We start from the raw sequence: 25,767 nt of genomic DNA, 5'->3' as shown, positions 1-25,767 counted from the left end.
TGTTAAATTTGCGGACCCACATTGAAATGCCTGAACCAAGCAACAAAATTCAGCCCCTCCGTCTGTGCTAATTCAATACAAACTGCTTTTAATTTTGTGTTGAGCTGCAGTTATGTGGAGATGCTGATGACAATTTCACATAGTTCCGCGTACATACCTTGTTCAGCTTGCCACTGGGGAAATGGATCGGTTTATTCAGTGGTTTGAGGACTATTCCCTCCTGCACTGACAGCTCTGGAATGGGGTTCAAGGCTGTTTGAAAGTATCCGTGTACAACCAGCCTCTCTCGCACGCGCCCTGGACATTTCCATAAAAATATTTGTTTGCCTGCCGTCAGAGGTCAAAACTGCAGTCGGTATAAAGATTAGTTTTGGAAACTTCCAGAGGCTGAGAATTGTTCTGGAAAATGCAAAGGTTCATCATCTTCTAGGAAAAAGATTGGTTAACGTTTCAAGAGATGTAAAGATTAAATGCCATTGGATATTAAGCCTGCTGCTGTGAAGATATCAGAGATGGTGCTTCCAGGAATTGTGGTTCCCAGGAACCACATTCACCTGAGGAAGGAGCAGCGCTCCGAAAGCTAGTGACATCGAAACAAACCTGTTGGACTTTAACCTGGTGTTGTAAGACTTCTTACTGGGCCCACCCCAGTCCAACGCCGGCATCTCCACATCATGGCACAGAAAAGTAGCCAGAGATCAGCCTTTCCACATGAACACTGTTACCAATGCAACATTTCAACCAGGTTAAAGTTAGATTGCCAGGATTGTTGTGCGAGTCCCCCGCCCTCCCTCACGACGGGTCAGCTCCTTCCTCACATTTTAGTCCATTTGACCGAGATGTCTATTGCGGCAGCGTTGTGACACCTCCAGTCCACACAATGCTCAACCATCACCCCCGCCTCTGCTGCACACAGGCACTGAGGCAGCTGTGACAGCACGGGGTGAATCGTGGCATAATCCCCACCAAATACCTTGTCGGTAATTTCCTGGCTCCCATGTGTCCGCTGGAGGGGTTCCGAGCACCAGTGGATGGGATGCAAGAGATTTTAAGACTTGCTCAGTCTTTGAAGGAGTGTGTTGCCAATAGGCCTCCCGCTCTGGGTTTAAGCCTGCCCCTGACCAAGCTGTTGTTCAGTGGCTGTGATGACACCTTTGGCTGGGTGTCAGTTCTTGTCTGGTTACCCTCCTGTGAGGCATCCTGCGCCACATTGCAAATGCAAGTTATTGCTGTTCTCCTGCGTTACCTGGTTGGGCAATATTCTTGTGACAAGCTGAACAGAAAATATTGCCCCTCCCTGCCCCCACTGCAGTTTCCAACTCTTCGCTTCCTAAAAAAGCAGTGACTCTTGCTGAGGTGCAGTTCAATGCATGGCCACAGCCCTTGCGTGCCCAGCACTGAGCCAGCGAGAGGTTACAGAGCAGTTTGAGTCTGGTGGGGATGAAGGCAGTGGGCAAGCTTCCCAGCCGCTCCAATACTAACCGTTCCTGATACCCCTCCATCTGCACTTCCCAATCAGGCAGAACTACAGAGGGCCGTGGAGACAGAAACCCGGCCTGATTTCCTCCCTTGTCCCAAAGCTGAGGCTACCTTGGACAATACCCTATCCTCACTGCTGCAGCAGCTACCGTGGGGCAGTCAGCAAATCTGGGAAGCCCTCCTGTGATGAACCTGGCCATTGGGCAGGAGGAATGCTGGGCGGGATTCTCCAATCCCGCGGCAGAGTGACCACGCCGTCGTAAACACCATCGCATTTTACGACTGCGTGAACGGGCCGCACCCACGACTAAATCTGCATGCGCAGTGGCCGCCTTCAACGCGCCGGCCCCGATGCAACATGGCGCAGGACTACAGGGGCCGCGCGTAGGAAAAGGGGCCCCCAGAGGCCAATCGGTGGGCCCCGATCGCGGGCCAGGCCACATCGGAGGCCCCACCTGGGGTCGGACCCCCGCCCCCTCCCCTCCCACAGGCCGCCACCCGACCCTTACACGCCGAGGCCCCGCTCGCCCAGAGCAGGTTAGAATGGTGCAGACTCGGCTCTTTTCTTACAGCCGCTCGGCCCACGGTGGGCTAACCAGCTGGCTTTGATTGTCGTAAAAACCCACCTGGATTGCTCAGGGGCTGGTTTAGCACAGTGGGCTAACCAGCTGGCTTGTAATGCAGAACAAGACCAGCAGTTTAATTCCTGTACCCCCCCCCCCCCCCCCCCTGTCTGCGTGGGTCTCCTCCCGGAGTCCGGGGATGTGCAGGTTGGGGGGATTGGCCACGTTAAATTTCTCCTTAGTGCCCAATGGTTAAGTGGCGGGTTGCGTGGATCTGCTGGGGGAGTGGGCATAGGTAGGGTGCTCTTTCGGAGGGCCAGCTCCTTCTGCACTTTAGGGGTTCTGAGATGCGGAGAAACAGCTGTTGCACCGTCGTCGCCTGAGCGACAGACAGCATGAGAGAGGAGCAGTAGACGCCACTCAGCCAACCCATAATGTAGATCCTCGGGATCCACTGTGGGTAATATCGACTGACAATCAGTCAGATTTTGGAGTGGAGAATACTCTGAAATACAGAGCACTCGAGGGAACCCAGCAACCCAATTGCCCACTTGCCTTTTAATGGCCTGTGCTCAGGCCAGAAAGCAACATGTGTGGGGAGACTTGGCGAGGGCTCATCTCTCCCTATAAACTCTACTTTTCATGTTCAGTGTGCCATCTGCTGCTGTTTTGTGTGTAGGCAGATTATATTTTTTTTAAAAGCCGATGTCATTAAAATGCAAATAATATTATGTGCATAATCTGTTTTCCATTCTGGGGCAGTGACAGGTTTGTAATGACATTGCCGACTGCCGAGGGGGCGGGGGGGGGGGGATTCTGTTTTCTTTCTTCGATAAGGGACCAGACCTGAAGCTTCCAAACCACTGAAATGATCTAAGTCACTGCCACCCGCCCACGGAGCTGGTAGGCCGTCCAGCAAGCTTTTAACCACAACAAAGGTTTTACGAATTAAGTCAAAACCATTGGCTAATGATTCGCCTGTGGCCCTGAGGGGCTGGTTTAGCACAGAGCTAAATAGCTGGCTTTGAAAGCAGACCAAGGCAGGCCAGCAGCACAGTTCAATTCCCGTACCGGCCTCCCCGAACAGGCGCCGGAATGTGGCGACTAGGGGCTTATCACAGTAACTTCATGTGAAGCCTAATTGTGACAATAAGCGATTTTCATTTTCTTTTCCTCCCACGTTTGAACTGTTTTGTTTTGAGGGCGTTCTCGCCCTACACCCCTCCTCGCCACCGTTCTGCTTTCCATTTTTAATCCCACTCTCCCAGATTGTGTTTGTGGTTGGAAAAATCTGCCCATCCCACTCGCTGTCTTCCTTCCTTCCGGCTTGCATGCTCTCCTCCCCCCCCCCCCCACACTCCACTCCACCCCTCAAAGGAGTTGCTTGTTTCCTTTATGATTCGAATTGAGTGTTTGAACCCGTGAGGACTCTCTGAACAGTGCGGCCCCCTTTTAAAGCTCATCTCGACGGCAGGGCACTTACTGCAACATCAGCGTGCACAATCTTTGAAGTCTCAACCATGGGAATTTCTTAAGTGAAAAGGCTTGTTCGTGGAAAGCAGCAAGCTGTGCCGAGCCTGCCGCCTGTGTTAGTGTTTGTCAAGCTCAATTCTGTTCTGAAACGCGCTGGTTCTCGGGCGAGAAGAAGGAAGTTTGAAAGTGCCGTGTTATTTTTTTTTTAAACTGAGGGGAAATCAATATTGGATATCTGGCTGGGGGCAGGAAAATGCCGCTGCTCGCGAGACATTTGCTCTTGTCTGTGGGGGCGTTATTTCACTCTGGTGAAATTTTGGCACTTTTACACGTTATAGACTTTCAGATGGTGGAAAATAATGGGCAGCTGGACCATTCAATCAACGCCTGCAGCTGCAGGCCGCACCGATCCAAGAAGAAAAAGAAAAGAAAAAACTGCTTTTTAAAAAAAAAAAAAAAAATCTTTTTCCAAGAGCAATAATGAAGTTAATTTGTGTAAAATACATGGAAGGGGAAAATCAAACCAGTTGGCAGAATGCCACGCAGAGCATTATGAAGGGATTTGCGTGTAGTCGGTGGAAAGGGAGCCTGTTGGACGGGCTGAGAGGCACGGTGGCAGAGGCTGGCAGCTTTCAATGAATGAGCCCCAGTCTGAAGGCTGGCTGGGTTACGCAGTAATGGGCACCGCTTGTAGAAGCCTAGGGTTGCCTTTGCAGTGGTGGTGGGGGGGGGGGGGGGGGGGGGGGGGGGAGGTTGTGTTGGGGGCTGAGGTGATGAGGGGAACAGGGCAGACCATTCAGCCCATCGAGCCCTTTCACTCCACGGGTGGCATGGTAGCACAGTGGTTAGCACTGTTGCTTCACCGCACCCGGGGCCCGGGTTTGATTCTGTGCGGAGTCTGCCTGCTCTCCCCGTGTCTGCGTGGGTTTGCTCCAGTTTCCTCCCACAAGTCCCGAAAGACGTGCTTGTTAGGTGAATCGGACATTCTGAATTCTCCCTCAGTGTACCCGAACAGGTGGGCGTGGCGACTAGGGGCTTTTCACAGTAACTTCATTGCAGTGTGAATGCAAGCCTACTTGTAACACTAATAAAGATTATTATTATTACTTGTGTAGTTCTGGCTTCCGAACAAGCACTGTTTGCCCAGAAGATGAGTGCCCGTGAGGGAGAAATACAGCAGGATGAAACCCAGGGCACTCGGGAACACCAATGTTCCTGACCAGATCTGATGAAGTGATATGAAAGTCCTCCTAATGTAATCCCCTAGCTGTAAAGCTGACCCACTGCGTTCCTGCAGATGACTTCCATTGTCCCAGCAATGTGTTTTCCAGCATTTGATCATCTAACCTCCTACGTTGTCTCTTCCTACATTTTCAAAGGAAATGCTGGATAGATATTGGCTCTGGAAAAATAAAATTGGTCCTTTCTATTTTTCCTCTTTTATTCATGCCCTGTTGGTGAGTTGTCGAGAAAGGTATGATGGCTTTGAGGTCCAGCAGCTGTGGTCAATGCCGAGAAGCTTAACTGGACCAACTATATTACTGCCCAGAATTCCGCAGCTCGCTTGATCTGCCGTGGTTGAAGGAGAGGTTCCCACCACGATCCGCAACCAACCCATGGTGGGGCAGCAAGTGTGGCCTTGTCAGCTTTGCCGACAGCATGGAACACGTTTTGAAGAAACATTTCAGGGAAGCACTTACTCTGACCTGTCCTTGCGTTGTCTCGGGCTAATCCTTCGCAGGAATAGTCAGAAGCTCCAGTTAACACCATCTCCAGGTTTATTTGACATGGGCACGAGTTTCCCAGTAAACAAAACGGTTGTGAGAGCTCACTGGCTGTATTTACTGCCAAGACAGCAGAACCAGTGGTGAAAAGAGCCCGGTGGAGATTTACTGAGCTGGACAACTGAGTGGATATGAATGAGAGCAGAGGGAGAACAAGCAGGAAAACTGCGCAGCAGAATAACCCCAAATTAATAACATCCAGAACTGAGTTCAGCAGTTCATTCACTTAGCCAAAGGTTAATTAATCACACACAGTAGATAAAATTGATAAGTTGGTTTTAATGAACTGTACCTCACTTATTTAGCAGTAAGAGAAATGGGAAAAATATTTTGTTTCATGTGTGTATGATTGTGATCAGTACCTTGCTCTGTGCCACCAGTATATTTACATGCGTGTGTGTGATTGTGATCAGTACCTTGCTCTGTGCCACCAGTATATTTACATGCGTGTGTGTGATTGTGATCAGTACCTTGCTCTGTGCCACCAGTATATTTACATGCGTGTGTGTGATTGTGATCAGTACCTTGCTCTGTGCCACCAGTATATTTACATGCGTGTGTGTGATTGTGATCAGTACCTTGCTCTGTGCCACCAGTATATTTACATGTGTGTGTGATTGTGATCAGTACCTTGCTCTGTGCCACCAGTATATTTGCATGTGTGTGTGAGTGTGATCAGTACCTTGCTCTGTGCCACCAGTATATTTACATGTGTGTGTGAGTGTGATCAGTACCTTGCTCTGTGCCACCAGTATATTTACAACCCATTACTGGTTTCTACAGGGCCATGTCCCGTGCCTTTCAGAAATGAGACTGTTTTTGGATTGGCAATGTTTTTTATTTTAAAAAACGCCTTGAACCACTGAGCCATGACCGGTTCCATTTACGATTTATCGCTTCTCCCACCCAATGTGTTCACTCCGCTGTCTGACAGAGGCTATCATCATCCAATGATCAAGATTGGAAAATGTTGGTATCCGCCCCCTCCACCCCATCCCTACGTTTTACCCCAGGGGCAACTGAGGCCAATTTGTGTTGCCTCGCCTTGGGATTCCCAAGCTTGATGGTTACAGTCAGCGGGCCTCCAGTAAGGACCAGGTCATTTCAGCATCGTTCATGTCAGACATCTGTGATTGGGTCTTTCAGGGAACCCCAGTGGATGGAGACAAAGCCATTCTCGAAGTCCAGGAAAGCTTTTGGCTTTCCCACAGCTGAAGTTGCAAACTCCTATCTCGCTGCATTTTCAGTACCGCGCTTTGTTTTTTCACACAATATAGATCCCGACTTGATTACAGTCATGCATCAAGTATGGATGCTTTACTGCGAGAATTACCCGATGCCGGTGTCTATGTATTTACATTGTGTAACTTGTGTTGCCCTATTATGTATTTTCTTTTCTTCCCATGTATTTAATGATCTGTTGAGCTGCTCGCAGAAAAATACTTTTCACTGTACCTCGGTACACGTGACAATAAACAAATCCAATCCAATCCATGGGATGAAAGTGCAATCTCCACACAGACAGTGACCCAAGGCCGGAATTGAACCCGGGTCCCTGGTGCTGTGAGGCAACAGTGCTAACCACTGTGCTGCCGTGCTAATAAATCCAGTAGAGAATTCAGGGGAAGCTTCTTGATATGGAACTTGCTACCGCAGGGTGTAGTTGAGGTGATTAACATAGATGCATTCAAGGCTAAATTAGATCCACATACGAGGAAGAAAGGGACAGGCCAACACGTAACTGAGGTGAGATGACAGATGGCAATGAGAAGAATAGCAAAAGAAAAAGTGATCAAAATCTTCCCTTGACTTGTGATGGGTAAGAAATCAATAGTTAATGAATGAATGAGCCACGTTGCTCATTGACTAATACCATAGTTTAGATTCAAGACCGATTTTCACCATTAGGTGTCGCTAGCCCTGCTTTTGTTACATGGTACAGTAGTGACATCTAGTGGTGAACGGTCATTACGTTATGGAATCTAGAGTTTATGGGTTAATGCTGGAGTGTTCATTTTAGATGAAAAGGAGGACATCTGAATCATTTATTCCCTTAGTCGGTGAGCTCCAGTAGGTTCTTAAACTTTTTGCTGCTTGCAAAAGTTTTATATATCAAGGTATTCGAAAAGATGCTGCAATTGTTGATCAGCATTACCTTATTGGCAGAAATAGAATCTGCCTCTTCAGCCATAACTGATGAGTTAATGGGTCGATATTTTAGGATGTAAAATAGTCAGTTCTGTCTCGAAGCTGACTGGAAAACCCCATCCAGCCGGCCCACCCACCCGCACTCCGGAAAACCCCATCCAGCCGGCCCACCCACCCGCACTCCGGAAAACCCCATCCAGCCGGCCCACCCACCCACACTCCGGAAAACCCCATCCAGCCGGCCCATCCACCCGGACTCCGGAAAACCCCATCCAGCCGGCCCACCCACCTTCACTCCGGAAAACCCCATCCAGCCGGCCCACCCACCCACACTCCGGAAAACCCCATCCAGCCGGCCCATCCACCCGGACTCCGGAAAACCCCATCCAGCCGGCCCATCCCCCTGCACTCCGGAAAACCCCATCCAGCCGGCCCATCCCCCTGCACTCCGGAAAACCCCATCCAGCCGGCCCATCCCCCTGCACTCCGGAAAACCCCATCCAGCCGGCCCACCCACCCGCACTCCGGAAAACCCCATCCAGCCGGCCCACCCACCCGCACTCCGGAAAACCCCATCCAGCCGGCCCACCCACCTTCACTCCGGAAAACCCCATCCAGCCGGCCCACCCACCCGCACTCCGGAAAACCCCATCCAGCCGGCCCACCCACCCGCACTCCGGAAAACCCCATCCAGCCGGCCCATCCCCCTGCACTCCGGAAAACCCCATCCAGCCGGCCCATCTACCCGCACTCCGGAAAACCCCATCCAGCCGGCCCATCCCCCTGCACTCCGGAAAACCCCATCCAGCCGGCCCACCCACCCGCACTCCGGAAAACCCCATCCAGCCGGCCCATCCCCCTGCACTCCGGAAAACCCCATCCAGCCGGCCCACCCACCCGCACTCCGGAAAACCCCATCCAGCCGGCCCATCTACCCGCACTCCGGAAAACCCCATCCAGCCGGCCCACCCACCTTCACTCCGGAAAACCCCATCCAGCCGGCCCACCCACCCGCACTCCGGAAAACGCCATCCAGCCGGCCCACCCACCCGCACTCCGGAAAACCCCATCCAGCCGGCCCACCCACCTTCACTCCGGAAAACCCCATCCAGCCGGCCCATCTACCCGCACTCCGGAAAACCCCATCCAGCCGGCCCACCCACCTTCACTCCGGAAAACCCCATCCAGCCGGCCCACCCACCCGCACTCCGGAAAACCCCATCCAGCCGGCCCATCCACCCGCACTCCGGAAAACCCCATCCAGCCGGCCCACCCACCTTCACTCCGGAAAACCCCATCCAGCCGGCCCACCCACCCGCACTCCGGAAAACCCCATCCAGCCGGCCCATCCACTCGCACTCCGGAAAACCCCATCCAGCCGGCCCATCTACCCGCACTCCGGAAAACCCCATCCAGCCGGCCCATCTACCCGCACTCCGGAAAACCCCATCCAGCCGGCCCATCCCCCTGCACTCCGGAAAACCCCATCCAGCCGGCCCATCCCCCTGCACTCCGGAAAACCCCATCCAGCCGGCCCATCTACCCGCACTCCGGAAAACCCCATCCAGCCGGCCCATCCCCCTGCACTCCGGAAAACCCCATCCAGCCGGCCCACCCACCTTCACTCCGGAAAACCCCATCCAGCCGGCCCATCCACCCGCACTCCGGAAAACCCCATCCAGCCGGCCCATCCACCCGCACTCCGGAAAACTCCATCCAGCCGGCCCATCTACCCGCACTCCGGAAAACCCCATCCAGCCGGCCCATCCACCCGCACTCCGGAAAACCCCATCCAGCCGGCCCATCCACCCGCACTCCGGAAAACCCCATCCAGCCGGCCCATCCACCCGCACTCCGGAAAACCCCATCCAGCCGGCCCATCCACCCGCACTCCGGAAAACTCCATCCAGCCGGCCCATCTACCCGCACTCCGGAAAACCCCATCCAGCCGGCCCATCCACCCGCACTCCGGAATACCCCATCCAGCCGGCCCATCCCCCCGCACTCCGGAAAACTCCATCCAGCCGGCCCATCGACCCGCACTCCGGAAAACCCCATCCAGCCGGCCCATCTACCCGCACTCCGGAAAACCCCATCCAGCCGGCCCATCTACCCGCACTCCGGAAAACCCCATCCAGCCGGCCCATCCCCCTGCACTCCGGAAAACCCCATCCAGCCGGCCCATTCCCTTGCACTCCGGAAAACCCCATCCAGCCGGCCCATCTACCCGCACTCCGGAAAACCCCATCCAGCCGGCCCATCTACCTGCACTCCGGAAAACCCCATCCAGCCGGCCCATCTACCTGCACTCTGGAAAACCAAGTTAAACCCCATTTTCGGAACCTGGACTGTACAAACCCTGATGGATATTGAGCAAAACAATCGACCGGAATGGGGAACTGCTCTTGTTTCCTGTGAACTCAATACATCAATATTGACGTCGCTGCCCAGCAAGCGAACCGAAGATCAGGCGAAGGACAGCTGAGGGAAGATGGTGGTGGTTACACATTCCCCTGGAGAGGAAAATTCGAGGATCAGCCTGGGACGCATGGAATTGGATTCACCATCAAGAACAAGCTTGTCCACCAACTCTCAGAGCTCCCTGTCGGCATCAACGAGCCAAGAACCATTAAGCAACGGTCGTGATTGCCTACACCCCAATGATGATTCCAAAGAAGGCTTCTACTCCACCCTGGACACCATATTCTCCAGCATTCTTTAAGGACGATAAGATCCTCCTCCTTGGGGACTTCAATGCCAGGACTGAAAAGGACTCTCAAATCTGGAGAGGGAGGAGTTGGGATGTGCAACTCCAAATGGGGTTCTCCTGTCCAATTGTGCGAGCACCAGCTTGTCATCACTGGCACACTGCTCTGCCAAAAGAGCATGTGGAAGACTCCATTAGAAGCAGCGGAAGATGAAGAAACAGCTCAGAAAGAAGCTCAACGTTGAGTCAAGCATGCCGGTGAACTTCCAACAATGTCTTCTTCAAAATCTCCAAAGTGTCCATTCTAATGGAGTGGAGGAAAGCTGGAGACGGCCATCATCTCAAGCTGTGAAGAACCCATCGGCTACAAGACCAGGAAACGCCCAAGACTGTTTTGACGAGAACGACCACACTATCCAAGATCTCATCGACAAGAAAAAGAAATCCCTCTGCGGCAGGCAAAATTCCGTGACCAGCAAGGCAAAGAGGAGAGCTCACCAGTCAGCCAATGTGAAGGTACAGTGAAGAACCAGTCATGGGCTAAGGAGCAGTAATCCCTCGCTGACCAGCACAATACCCAGGGGTTCTTCAGTGCCCCGAAGACAATATACAAACCCAACACCCTAGGCCTCAAACCAGTGCGGGTTAAAGATGGAAAGAATCCTCTTGAGCAACAGAGAAAACATCAGCCTTCGATGGAGAGAACAGTTCAATTAACTCTAAACCATGAATCCGAGATGAGGGTGCATTTGAGGAAATCCCCCAACTCCCCATCAAAGATGATCTTGGACTCCCACATTGCGTGAACAAAGTTGAAGCCGCCGTTAAACAGGTGGGAAATGGAAAAGCCATCGGAATGGACAGGATCCCAGTGGAGGATTTCAAACTTGGAGGAGAAGCAATCATCTCCATCAGCTGTTGTTGAAAATCTGGGACAGAGAAGAAATTCCTGTCAACCTCAGGGATGCCATCATCACCACCATCTTCAAGAAAGGAGACAGCCTGCACTCCCTACTCTATCACCGGGAAGGTCATTGCCTGAATCCTCACTAGATGCTTTCTCCCAGTTTCTGAAGAAATCCTTCCAGAAAGCCAGTGTGGCTTCCGGCCAAACTGTGGAACAATGGACATGATTTTCACTTCTTGGCAACTTCAAGGGAAATGCCAGGAGCAAAAGCAACCACCCCACATGGCCTTCATCGACCTGCCCAAGGCTTTTGACTCAGTTAATCGGGAAGTGCTGTGGAAGACCCTGCCAAAGGCCGTCTGTCCAGAGACATTCATCAACATCATCCGACTCCCCCACGACAAGATACCAACGACAGTCCTCACTGACAATAAGACAGAAACCTTCGAGGTCAAGATTGGAGTCCAGAAGGGATGTGTCCGCACCCTCGCCCTTTTCTCCATCTTCATCGTCATCATCCTTCACCTTGTCAAGAACAAGTTTCCCAGTGGAGTGAACATTGTCTACAGGATGGACAGAAAACCTTTCAGTCTCAACCAGTTGAGATCCAAGAAGAAAACGACACTGACGCCACTTGTGAAACTTCAGTACGCAGATCACGTCACCGCCTCCACTCTCTCAGGAGTGAATCTCAAGCTATGCTTGAGACCTTCACGGAAGCATATTGAAGAATTGGTCTCAGCTGCAACCTCAAGAAGACTCGAGTCCTTTACTAACCCGTCCCAGGGCAAGAACCGGTCTCTCCCTCCATCAAGATCAATGGAGAAACTCTACCAAACATGGAACATTTCATCTACCTGGGGAGCCACCTGTCATCCAAGGCTGACATCGATGCGGAGATCCAACATCATATCCAATCCGCGCGCGCCTCCTTTCGACACCTAAGGACTAGGGTCTTTAACGACTACGACATTTGTGCTGACGCTAAGATCCTCATGCAAGGCAATCGTCTTCCCAACTCTTCCATCTCAGAAACATGGAATGTGTACCGATGCTACCTGTAGGCCCTGGGAGAGGTACCAGAAATAATGGATTCTCTGCATCAGCGGGAAGGACAGGTGTACTAACTTCAGTGTCCTTGAAGGAACCATGAGCACCAGCATCGAGGCCATAGTCATCCGAAACCAACTCCGCTGGGCCTGCCGTGTGCTTAGAATGCCAGAGTCCTGACTGCCCAAGCAAATTTTCTTCGCCAGCTCAAGGAAGGATCCCGAACAAAGGGAGGACAAAGGAAGTTCTTCAAAGAAGCTCTGAAGATTTACCTCAAATGCAACACCGACGTCAATGCCTGAAGGACCCTTGCTCAGAAGAGACCTACTTGGAGGAACGTCCTGATTGAAGGGACACAATTATTCGAGGACACCCAACGGCAAGAGGAGGCCTGGAAAAGCAGCCTGAGAAAGGGACACCAGGAATGCCAAGGAGCGATCCCACCTCCCGGAAACACCTGGCAAGTGTGTGGTTGGAATTGCGGCTCCAGGAACGGGAACAGCCACGTGAGGAGCCTCAGAACCCGTGACCAGAGTTTCTTAGGGGGACAATCACATTCATTGGTGAGCGATCGACGAAAAAGATGATTTTTGGATCAATTCACGAAACTATTGTTAAATATTAAGCTGCTAAATTTGTACAATGCTCCAGTCCATCCTGTCAGCTCCATGGGAAAGTAGCTGATGTGAGGCGTGCACCTGTCGAGATCTGCAGTCACCGTTCCATTTATGTGAATTCTTGGTAAAACCCAGAAGGTATTTCACCTTTCCTGACGGAGGTATTGATTAAACCTGTGTGTCCTGTTGTGTAGTTGCGTCGCTCACTTACCTAGTATATCTGTAGGAGGAGTCAGCTCCTATGGGAGTGACTGTGGTTGGAGCCAGTGGCGCGATATCTTCCTGTGTGTAGCACTGGGGAGTTCCACCACCCCGGCCATTTACTGAAAGCGTGCTGGAGGCAAGGTTCAGTACACCCTCTTACTAAACAGCTGGTCGTACGCCAGGCATTGCGGCTGACCACTGTGTTAACTCGTAAGTGCGAACGATTTCGGGTTTATTTTTGCTCCCAAGTGTGCGCACCAACCCTGTTGCCAACAAGATTGAGCAATAATGGACAAGCGGGGACTACAGTGTCACAGGTCACTGCCGGAATGCAGCCTGGCAGGTGTCACTGTGTTCCTATTCGTTGCTGCTCTGGCGAAGCCATTCTTACTTCTATTGCCTGAGGTTAAAAGCGGGATATTTTGACGGGGTAGAGGCAGAGCAACTGATTTCCTCTGGTGAAAGAACCTGGAACAATGTTCGCCGGACCGATTCCTGGGATGGCAAGATGGTCGTATGAGGAGATTGCATTGACTGGGCCTGTATTGACTGGAGTTTAGAAATACGGGAGGGGATCTCACTAAAATGTATAAAATTCTGAAAGGACTGGTCACACTGGACGCAGTGATCTTTGTTTCTTCTGGCTGGCGTGTGGGAGCGGGGCTTGATCTAGAGCAAGGGGTCTGTCTCTGCATACATGTGGGCTATTTAGGACTGAGATGAGGAGAAACTTCATTCAGAGGGTGGTGAAGCTGTGGAATTCTCTACCACAGAAGGCTGCAGAGGCCCAGTCACAATGGCCTCCTCCTGCACCTTTTTTCAATGATTCTATCTTAATATCCGGTTGGACCATTCAGCAGAGAGCACTTTGGCAGATGAAGGGTGATAGAGATTTGGAGCGCTCTTCGCCCCAACACGCTCAATGCTGAGTCAAGTCGGACATGCAAGTCTGCGATAAATAGACTTTTGCTACTTAAGGATACAGGCCTAGAGGAATGAATATGGGACAGAGGTGAAAATCATCCACGGTCTAGCTGAACGGTAGAATGGGCTGAATTACAGGTTCTAGTTCCTAATTTTCTGTTGTTGGGCGTTGGTGTGTATTTCTGGGAGGCAGGGTGGGAAGGGCGATCGCTGCATTTGTAATTGAGTTGCCCCAATCTTTGCATCCCTAAATTTAAAATGGCGGGAAACTCTGCGTCAGACCTTCGCTGCCAAATTCTCAACACTTGCTGTGCCCCCCCCCCCCCCGGACCTCATTTGCTGACTCTTGTGTGTCCACTTGCATGCAGCCATCCAGTAAATGCAGCAATGGAATCCCCCCCCAACCCACCCCCCTCCAATTTCTTCTGTTCTTGCGAATACCCCCGGTCCGTACGATCCATTCCCTCAGCAACTCCACACCACCTGTGCGGCCACCAAGACTGCTGGTTTGTGGCTTTCCCCGGGTGACGGTCAAACTCTCCGGGACGTGTCTCTGTGCTTGAACCATCCTGCGACACTATAAAGCGAATACTGCCAGTGCCCGATACACGGCTGCTCCCTCGCCCAGTGTGTTTATCAAGGAAGCCTTTTCGATATGTCGTGCACTAGCTCCTTGTGTCAATACCCTCCTGTGACCCCAGTGGGGCAGTTCACTGTGTCCTTAAGAAAGACTGCACAATGCCATTTTCTGTTTGATCGCAGCCCGTCACTCAGTGAGCAAGGTAGCCCCGCGCGACATGTTGTGTTGGGTTGGGGTGGGTGGGGTGGAAGGGGGATAATTATTCGAGGACGGTTACAGGTCCCCGGTAAGGAAAGCCCAATGAATACTGATGGGGGACGCTATGTGAATCCTGTTCTAGAGACAGGTCTACTGTTTGTTTTCTCGCATCTGATCGAGGATATTGGGCGATTTTGTTCAACTGTGGATGCCTGGTCGCTGTGTGGGTAGAACATGGTCTCGACTGCATTCTCCCCTTTCAACTCTTGCTGACCAACATGTGTCCACTGTTGTTAACTAAGATTCTGGATGCTGCCCTTCGGAATTAGCATCTACCTTGAGTTTGAAAGAAGGTTAGGGGCAAGATTGACATGAAATAAGGGAAAGCACGATCCTTCATAAGAATGCGAAAGTAAACGCAGAATACAAAATGGGTGGCAGAGCAGTCAATGCTGTCGCCTCGCATCTCCACGGACCCGGGGTCGATTCTGGCCTCGGGTCACTTGTCAGTTTGGAGTTTGCACTTTCTCCCCGTGTCTGCACGGGTTTCCTCCGGGTGCTCCGGTTTCTTCCCACAGTTCCAAATGATGTGGCGGTTAGGTGGATTGGCCACGCTAAATTGGTCCTAGGTGGGGGTCATGGGGTTAGTGTGGGGTTTGGGGACTCGGTAGCGTGCTCTTTCAGAGGGTCGGTGCAAATTCGATGGGCCGAATGGACTCTTTCTGCTCTGTAGGGATTCCATACTGCAGATGCTGGAATTCAGAAACAACGTGCGGGAGAAGCTAAGCGGATCTGGCAGCCCACGTGGGGAGTGAAAGACGAGTTAATATTTTGAGTTGAAGAGTCGTACTGGACTCGGAAGCGTTAATTCCCTTTCCTCTTTCCACAGGTGCTGCCAGACCAGCTGAGCTTTTCCAGCACTCTCTGTTCTTTCTTTATAAACCTGCCTTTTGTACTTCCCTGATCTGGTGCAGCGAAAAAAGCCTCCGCAACGTCTGTCTGACCATGCTGCTCAAGCAGCTGAGTGTGTGAGAGAGAGAGAGAAGGGGAGGATCCTGGGAGTACCCCTGACCTAACCGGGGTTACCTTGGAATGAATCGTTTACCCGACACAAATATTTTTTCCCAGTCTTGCCATGAACAGGTTGCTCACACCAGTGGCGGTTTGAGATGGGCAGGCAGCACCTTGTTGGCCCGTTTACCCCACTGGTGTCTTGTGCTATAAATTCCTATTTCGGTATGGTACACATTATTCATTTTGGCGACTGAGTCCAGGTTAAGGAGCTCATTGCCTGTTGTGTAGCATTGGAGGAGACGTTACTGTGATGCAAAGATCAACCTGTGGCCCAGTTAATATCTGTAATGTCACATTTTTCTGTTGATTTAATTGTTGTTTTAACCAGAGATAAATTGGAACGACAGCAAGTCCTGCTGGCTGCAATTCCTTCAGTGATCGCACCTTCCGAAACACATGCCTCATACTTTTCAGTAAAGTGGGAGGGGAATCGATAGTTGTGCCCACCCCAGCTGTTTACAATATACATTGATGATTTGGACAACGGAATTGCATGCAATATCTCCCAACTTTGCAGACGACACTAAGCTGGGTGGATGCGAGGAGGATGCTTTGAGGCTGCAGGGCGACTTGGACAGGCTGGCTGAGCGGGCAAATACTTGGCAAATGCAGTATAATGTGGGTCAATGTGAGGTTACCCACTTTGGTGGCAAAAACAGGAAGGCAGATTATTCTCTGAATGGTGGCAGTTTGGGAAAAGGGGATGTACATCGAGACTTGCGTGCCATGGCGGGACAGTCGCTGAAGGTTGGCGTGCAGGTACAGCAGGCGGTGAGGAAAGGCCACACCTTGAGTATTGTGTGCAGCTTGGTCTCCTAGCTTGAGGAAGGACATTCTTGCTATTGAGGGTGTCCAGTGAAGATTCACCAGACTAATTGGTTATTGAATAAGCACATGGAGCACACCAGAATGACAGGGAGTGGGATAGCTTGCTCTTGGTTTCGGACCATGCTCGGCACAACATCGAGGGCCGAAGGGCCTGTTCTGTGCTGTACTGTTCTATATTCTATGTTCTAATTCCTGGGATGGCAGGACTGACATGTGAAGAAAGACTGGATCGACTGGACTTGTTCTCACTGAAGTATAGAAGAATGAGAGGGGATCTCCAAGAAACATATAGAATCCTGATGGGAGTAGACAGGCTCGGTGCGGGAAGAATGACCCAATGTTGGGGACGTCCAGAACTAGGGGGTCACAGCCTAAGAATAAAGGGTAAGCCATTCAGGACTGCGATGAGGAAGAACTTCTTCTCTCGGGTTACACGATGGTGCAGTGGGTAGCACTGCTGCCTACGGCACTGGGGACCCGGGTTCGATCCCGGCTCTGGGTCACTGTCCATGTGGAGCTTGCACATTCTCCCCATGTCTGCGTGGGTTTCAGCCCACGGCCCAAAAGATGTGCAGGGCAGGTGGATTGGCCACGCTAAATTGCCCCTTAATTGGAAAAAAATACTTGGGTACTCTAAAAAAATTTTTTTTTTAAAAGAACTTCTCTCCGAGAGTTGTGAACTTGTGGAGTTCTCTACCACAGAAAGCTGTTGGGGCTTTTTCTACAGACAACTCCATCCAGGATGGATTTATTTTGCTGATCCTCCCACGATGTTCTATGTCACTAGCCTTGCTGCCCAATCAGTCACAACCGGACTTGACATTTCACTTTGGATTTTCCTTGCCTGTAGGATTGTTCACTTTTCCCAATCTGGAAATCATGATGCAATGTCCCTGAGCCCAGATGTGCAGACTTTACATGCCAGCTGTGGAGATGGCATTGCCTCGTTCCTGTCTTGCACACCGCTCCAATCAGAAGCAGGAAATGCCTTGGGGAAGTACCAGCAGGACTGAACTTTGTCTCCCTTAAGATCTCTGGACAGGGATTAATGTGCCTTCTTCCCACGGCACACATGGAGTTTTCCATGAGCTGCCATCGAATATCACTGCAGAATAACCAGTTTCCAGAACTTATTGTATTCTTGTCTATCCCCTCGAAAGAGGTCTTGATCGGTAAGGCCACCTTCGAGCTGTTATTCTGGGCCACATTCCTTCCCATTCTCCAGCCACATTACCCTCATCGTCCACCTGTAGAGGAAGCAAACTTTCCTCCATGTTGTTTCCATAAAATTCCCCAATTCAGCTCTCCACTGCCCTTGTTTTCAAGACATAACTCACGGCGCGGTGGCACAGCGGTTAGCTCTGCTGCCTCACATTACCAGGGACCCGGGCTTGATTCCAACCTTGGCTGCACGTTCTCCCCGTGTCTGCGTGGGTTTCCTCCGGGTGCCCCGGTTTCCTCCCACGGTCCAATGATGCGCAGGTTAGGTGGATTGGCTGTGCTAGATTGCCCCTAGGTGGGGTTACGGGGATAGGGTGGGGGAGTGGGCCGAGATAAGGTGTTCTTTTGGAGGGTCGGTGCAGACTCGATGGGCAGAATGATCTCTTTCTGCACTGTGTATGATTCGATGAGCCTCCCTTTTCTCCACCACAGGGTGGGGGGGGGTTTGCTGGCTGGACTTTATCGCGAATTGTGTTTCAAGTTTTCCCGGTCAAGATTGAGACTACCCCCAATGGCTGTGCCTGTCTCCAGCTCTTCACACATTCCTGAATTCTTCCCATCCTTCCAGCTACTATATCCATGTCCATTTTCCGGCTCTTTTCTGCCTCTGCTCCGACCCTTGCCCCCGGGCCCGTACCCCAAGGCTTTTCGGCCTTCAATTTCTTACAAAACATTGGGGGCAAGTTATTGGATAAAACTCCAGGAATGTGCCTGATCAGAGTTGGTAACCCTACCCGTTTCACTCTCCCCAGGCACACATCGCACGCTAGGTGCCCCTCATCGTCCCTCCATCTCTTCCCCTTTAAATTGCCGATGACACAATAGCTCCTCCAAGCTCTCGTGCCTGTCAGTGCTGCAATCAATCATGGCTGGTCTTGCTCAGTTATTTGACCCACACCCCCTCACATCTGCCATTGCCATTCCATCCACCTCTCGCCTCTCTTTCCTCTCCTTTTATGCTCCCTCCCTTCTGGATCTCGCCCAGAACCTCCTGTTCGAACCTCTCTCATCTGTGCACGGGGTCGAGTACTGACCAGCTCAAAGTTATCAATGGCTTCCTCTGTGACTGGCCACGATGCAGCATCCACCCGTGTCCTCTGCAATATCTCCACAGGGTTTGACACAATTGCAAAAATCGGCCCTCGAGCAGGCTTTGTGTGGAGATAGGTGAGCTATTAATTGGCACAATAGCAATCAGTTGGTTTTAAAACCTGGTCTAACAAATGTTAGTGCAGCGCAGGTACCATACACTGCGCTAAATGAATGCTCCAGGCCCATAAACAGCCAATTTAATGTTGTGTAACTTGTAACTAAGCGGTGAGTTGCTAACAGGGGCCACAGTAAATCCAAGAAGCTCAATTAATTGCCACAATAATAGTAATTTTTAATGCAAATGAGTTTATCCTGCAGCAGTACTCGAGGAGGAAAGAGCTGTCAGATATGGTCAGGCTGAGGCTGTGCATCAATGGGGGTTTGTACAGAGCTGTAGCTGGGAAAATGCGAAATGACTTTGTGCGGAAATGCTTGGGAGGGGATTCCTGTTAGTTGGGAGTGCACGGGAACGATATCTGGGAGTTCTGCGCTTTGAAAATGTTCCTTTGGTTCCCAGTTGAATATGGTGGAGTCTCACTCCGTCGCAGATGTGTAGCTTTGCGAACAAAACCTGCAAATTGAAACCTGAAATAGACCTCAGTTAATTAAAGCACTTGGCAAAGATCTCCCATTAATAATGCTGAAGACTTTTATTTCCCTTCCCTGTGCATTGCACGAATTGGAAGGGGAATAAATAATCACGGAATCTACACTGAATGCTGCTGGTCAATGTGGTCACCTTTCATGTGCTGTGTTCGGTTTAAAAAAAAAAGATCCTCTTGTTGTTTCTCTGTCGTTGTTCTCTGTCAATGAACCTTGCACCTTACCAGGAACGCGTGTTCCCCAGAAACTGCCCTTCCGTTCACAGCCTGACTCACGAGCTATAACGTAGGCCACTGTTTGCAGCAATCTTGTTTACCGAACGATATCACCTTTCATTTTCCCGTGGAAGAATTTCAAAATGCAGAGGAACCATTAATATGGCACAGGAACTGGCCCTTCGGCCCATCAACCCTGCACCGATCCAGAATCCATGTGTCTATCAAGATGCATCGTAAATGATGGTATTGTGCCTGCCTCCACCACCTCCACTGGCAGCAAGCTCCCGGCATCCACCACCCTCTGCATGAGAAACTTTCCCTGCACCTCTCCCCTAAACTTTCCCCCTCCCACCATGAACCTGTGCCCCCTTGTAATTGCGTCTTCCACCCCGGGAAAAAGCTTCTGACTATTCACCCTGTCTATACCTCGTAATTTTGTAGACCTCAATCAGGTTTCCCCTCAGCCTCTTGTCTTTCCAACGAAAACAATCCGAGTTTATTCAACCTCCACTCGTACTTAACACCCTCCAGACCAGGCAACATCCTGGTAAACCTTCTTTTCACTCTCTCCAGAGCGTCCACATCCTTCTGGCAGCGTGACCTGAACTGCCGCAATATTCCAAATGTGGCCTAACCGAAGTTTTATACAACTGCAACATGACCTGCCAACTCTTATACTCAATGCCCAGGCCGATGAAGGCAAGCATGCCCTATGCCTTCTTGACCACCTTATCCACCTGCATTGCCACTTTCATGGAGCTACGGATCTGAATGCCCAGATCCCTCTATGTCAATTCTCCTCCGGGTTCTGCCACATCAGAGGTCTGATAGAGAGGCGTTGCTGAGGAGGAATTGAAAGCTCATTCTCCACCATCGCTTGAGGCGGCCTTTGCAAATGGAGGTGAGCTGCTTTTATATTGCAGACCAACCTCGCATTTGACGGCCTCTTGACCCCCTTCTCCCCAATACTGCTTTGCAGCCAACGGATCACTTGGAAGTGTCATCTCTACAACGTAAGAAACCGATATCGGCAACAACAGGAAATTGCCATGATTGTCAGGATTGTATGAGATGGGGCATCACTACTTGGACCTCTTTGTAGTCCTTGCCACCTTCTGTCTACCTGCCAGAGAAGGCCAGCTGTAGTGTGGGCTGACCCAGTGAACGGTCCTTCGAGGTGGCGGGGGGTTTGCAGTGTTCATGGCCTACGGATACACAGGTTGTAAGAGAAGAGCAGCCCCAGCAACGTAAAACCAACTTCAGTTGGCCAAATCTGTGCCCGCCTTGGCCCTCTCATGCCCCCCTCACAGCTCTGGCGTTCCAGCCATTCACATCGGTAATGTGGTCTGGTGCCCATGGAGGCTTTCTTTCTGGTCTGGATTTTCAGATGGCCTAAGGAACTGCACCAAACGTTTCGCTCCTGCCCCTTTTGAAAGTTTCCATTTGAAGTCAAAATATGGAGCCAAATTTAGTCAAGTTGCATCCCAAATTTACAACGGACCATCAAAGGAGCAGTTGACATAGAAGAAAGACAAATACCTCAGCAGGTATTTTTAAAAGCCGTGCGCGATCGTTTCACACAAATGACCTGGACACAATTCGCGCTTTTGTTCCCAGAGAAAAACTCTCTGGTCTTGCATTAGTTAAACATTGTTGGTTCCTCCCAAGCGATCCTGCTATTGGTCAGTATTAAACGGCACACAATTCTTCAACTCTTGAGCAACAACCTTCTGATGTAATTAAGGAATGGATTAATTATATTGCACCTTCGCCAGTGCACTGTCTACAGTTTTATCTGCATTGCCTTTTGCGGAACTGTGTTTTATTATACCAGTGACTGATTTTCACTCACTAATCTATGCAAATTACAGTGTAGATGTTGGAACTAATAAGCAGTGTGAGGTTGTCACTTCTCTATAATTCCAATTATCCTCTCCCGTACTGCCGACCTGCTCCATCTGATAATCTCTTTCAGAAATATACACAAGTATTCTAATGAAGTGTTGCCTAAATGAGACTTTCGGAGCAGTTTTTTGAAAACCTGCAATGTTCTGTTGAGTGGACTGTCCTTTTACACGTGCCGTACTGATTCCACATGGACGCCTTTGGGTTTGATGGGGGCGCTCGGGCTGCAAACAGGCAATGCGGATCTCCAGTGGGATGAAGGGGGAGTTCGACAAACAGGAAAGCTGAGTGCGTGAGCTGAAGGTATTGATTGGGACATGGGAATGGATGGAGGAGGCTGCAGAGGTTTGCAATTGGGATAACAGCGCAGGAAACCTTATTAACTGGACCAATCATATGTGGCTACATAGTAAGTCAGTGGCTAGGAATTCTGTGGCTAATAACTCCGCTCTTGACTCCCCAAAGCCTGTCTATAATCTGCAAGGCACAAGTCAGGAGTGTGATGGAATGTTCTCCCCTTGTCTGGATGAGCACAGCTCCAACACTCTAGAGGCTCCACACCATCCAGGAATAAGCAGCCCACTTGACTGGCACCCCATCCATAAGCATTCACTCCCTCCACCATTGATGCCGTCATGTGTACCATGTAGAAGATGCACCGCAGGAACTCACCAAGGCTCCATAGGCAGCACCTTCCAAACCCATAACTACTAACATCATAGATTATCATAGAATTTACAGTGCAGAAGGAGGCCATTCGGCCCATCGAGTCTGCACCGGCTCTTGGAAAGAGCACCCTACCCAAGGTCCACACCTCCACCCTATCCCCATAACCCAGTAACCTCACCCACCACTAAGGGCAATTTTGGACACTAAAGGCAATTTATCATGGCCAATCCACCTAACCCGCACATCTTTGGACTGTGGGAGGAAACTGGAGCACCCGGAGGAAACCCACGCACACACTGGGAGGATGTGCAGACTCCGCACAGACAGTGACCCAAGCCGGAATCGAACCTGGGACCCTGGAGCTGTGAAGCAATTGTGCTATCCACAATGCTATCGTGCTGCCAGAATGACGAGGGCAGCAGACACATGGGAATGTCGTCACTGGGGAACATATCGCCATTCCTTCACTGTCGCTGGGTCAAAATCCAAGAACTCCTTTCCTAACAGCACTGTGCACCACGTGGACTGCAGGGGCACAAAAAGGCAGCTCACTGACACCGTCTCAAGGGTATTAAAAGCAGGCCTCGCCAGCGAAGCCCACATCCCTTGAATAAATTTTTAAGAAAGGACCTTGGCGCAGTCAAATGATGAGGAGCCATTGGGAACTGGCGAGAACAGAGGAAATATCCCAAGCGGAATCCCATGAAGAACTCGATATAGGTGGTCGCGGTTTCGGGAGTTGGGAGTTTGATTAGGATTGAGCTCATGAATGACTTGTTGCAGGCACCACTCGAGTGGGTATGGAGTAGGACAGAGGTAAAATCTTAGGCAAGTCCTGTTGCAAAGGTGGGGTGAGATGGTCTTGCTCATGGATGTGGTGTTTGAAACACAACTCGGCTTACGGATGGGGCACCTTGGGTTGCACAGCGTGGCTCCGCAATGGGTGCAGAGTTGGCACCGAGATGGCATAATTGTTGGAGGGTGGCTTCAATCTTCCAATTTCATCGGAGGAATTTTGGTTTATATTGGACACTGTAGCTTGCTGCAATAGAGCGGGTGTGCAGCTGGGAGGAGTGACCCTGTTGGGCCTGTCACAATGGTCCGGGTATGTATCAAAACTCCACGCACGGTTCAAAGAAGGGAGAAGGCCATTCAGATGTCCTGACTAACATTTCTCCCTCCGACCAACCTTGTCGATTGCACTGTGGGACGGCGCGTTGGCCTATCTAACTGTCACCGTGCCCCAAAGTATACCGAAGACATTTCAAAGAGATGTGTAATCTGCTCCTGAGGAAAGTTTTCTGACGAGGGAACACATGGTGTTTTTGCTGTCTTCAGCGTGAGGCTAGAGACGCCACACCAGCTCTCTCGGGGATACCACCCACCTGCACTCGAATCGCTTGCAAAAGGGCAGCGCCAACGTGACAAATGGGGGAAGGGCAGCAGGCAAGCTACGGACTCATATTTAATAGGTCCTGATTTTGAAAATTACGCAGATAAGACTGGAATGAAAAGGAATGCCAGCACAGCTTCAGGCTTTCAATTTCAACAAGATATTTATTCTCTTTTCAGTTTCTTCTCTGGTAGGGAGGGAACCCTGGGAACTGGCAATCTGGTACGTTGCACGTGGGCATTGTTAGAATGCCAGCTGAGATAGGCAGTTCTGGCCGATTTATGGAACTTGCTTTGATCGCTTCACCTTGCACCGTCGCTCATTGATTAGCAGACAGACGGTGGATATTTTTTTGCTTATCCCACCCTGTGACCCCCTTCAACACCCCCCCCCCCCCCCCCTCTCTCTCTCGCCCCCCCCCCCCCCCAAAGTATCAATTTCTCCTCTGGTATCAATTTCTCCTATAGTACCAATTTCTCCTCTTGCATCAATTTCTCCTATAGTATTGATTGATTGTTTGAAAGTAGCCATTCTTGCATTTGTTCTGATGAGTGCAAGATGAAAATCTTCGACAACATGTCGCCCTTTCCAGCAAGATTGAGTGTTTCTTCATGTTATATTTAACACACGTGGAGCCGGGGTGTAGAATGAATAAGGGACCATGTGAAGTGAAAATCGATTATTGTCACAAGTAGGCTTCAAATAAAGTTACTGCCCCAGCCTCCCCGAACAGGCGCCGGAATGTGGCGACTAGGGGCTTTTCACAGTAACTTCATTTGAAGCCTACTTGTGACAATAAGCGATTTTCACTTCACATGGTCCCTTATTCATTCTACACCCCGGCTCCACATGTGACAACATTGAAAGATACACCCCAATAGGAAGCCTGCAGCATTGGGAAGATGGGGGCTGGAGGGGTGAGGTACAGAAAGAAGAAACAAACTGCACCCCGTTGCTTTTACATGTTGTCAAGTGGCCTCCCCTCAATTAAAAAAGTAAGAAATCGGACCGGAGTATTTGTATGTGGTTGAGGAATCTTAGACAGGACACTGTGTTGTCTAGGTGGGATGAACAATGGGGTCACGTAGCCTGTCAGGTAACCAGAACTGAGAGACCAGGTGACTCTTTAGAAGGGGTGATGAATGTTGCTTTTTAAATTCACAATTGCTGCACTGTGTTTCTAGGTGCTACAGCAGTGTACACACTGAATTCCTTAGGCCACAGAAATGTTTTTGCAGTAGTTTAGTGCACCACCCTTAGTTACTGGAGGTTAGAACCTGTGGTATTCGAGCAATGTGAATGTTTTCGACTGGTGAAGGATTGCTAGCATTCCAAAATGATATTGCCGCAAGCATGTCCTCTTTGAACATTTGCCGGAGCTAAACAAAGGAGGTTGAGGATAGGATTCAGGAAGTAGGATTCGGGTTGAGCAGTTGAGAGTCCCGATGTTCTACTTTCGTCTTTAAGACCTGGGACCTTATTTTAATGTGAAGTGCGTTGTTCTGTTATTGGTACACAAACGGGCATGAATGATGGGGGTCGCATTCCATAGCGGGAAGGGTTAGGGTTCGTGTCGTGTAGATCTGAGGATCCAGGCATTAGCTCAGACCATTCCAGCCTGGGTCGAAAAGCAAATTGGTGCTGAAATCCTCGTGGTGTGCATGCTCTTAGTGTGCTAGCGTGATTCCCCTGCGGGCATTTTGATGGGGATGTTGTCACCCTGTTTAAAATCTATGGAGTAACCCCTCGGGCAAGCTAGCAGAGAGGGGGGTTTGAGGTACCCCCTTAATGCCTGCCATTAGACCCCCCATTGTGTAATCTCAGGCAAAGATTGAATTATTCCTGATAAGTGAATTGATGTTCCACTTACACTAACAGGTTTCCTGTGGTTCCGTTTGGTCACTCGGACGAACTGTTTCCAAGCAATAGGATTATTATTAACAAAATGTGAGCGGCTAAATGTTCTAAGTGTCGGGTGAGGCACTGTGTGGTATTGAACTGGCAGGAGGATCAGTAACCAGAGGGTGCAGATGGAAGATAATAGGGGGAAAAAGCCAGAGGAGTTGATGTGAAGTTGTTTTAATCAGCAAATTGTTACAGTCTAAAATGCACTCTTCTCAAAAGCTGGTG

At 50.5% G+C, this 25,767-nt stretch overlaps 1 protein-coding gene across 8 annotated transcripts in view; it reads left to right on the top strand.

Moving 5' to 3' along the window:
- The window catches only part of zmiz1a (zinc finger, MIZ-type containing 1a), a 1,215,152-nt gene that overhangs the window by 45,592 nt on the left and 1,143,793 nt on the right, over positions 1-25,767 (top strand). The window lies entirely within an intron of this gene.

Source organism: Scyliorhinus torazame, chromosome 28 (assembly GCF_047496885.1).
Source record: "Scyliorhinus torazame isolate Kashiwa2021f chromosome 28, sScyTor2.1, whole genome shotgun sequence".
In the NCBI taxonomy this organism is placed as follows: Eukaryota; Metazoa; Chordata; class Chondrichthyes; order Carcharhiniformes; family Scyliorhinidae; genus Scyliorhinus; species Scyliorhinus torazame.
This window is presented reverse-complemented; position numbering and strand designations above follow the sequence as displayed.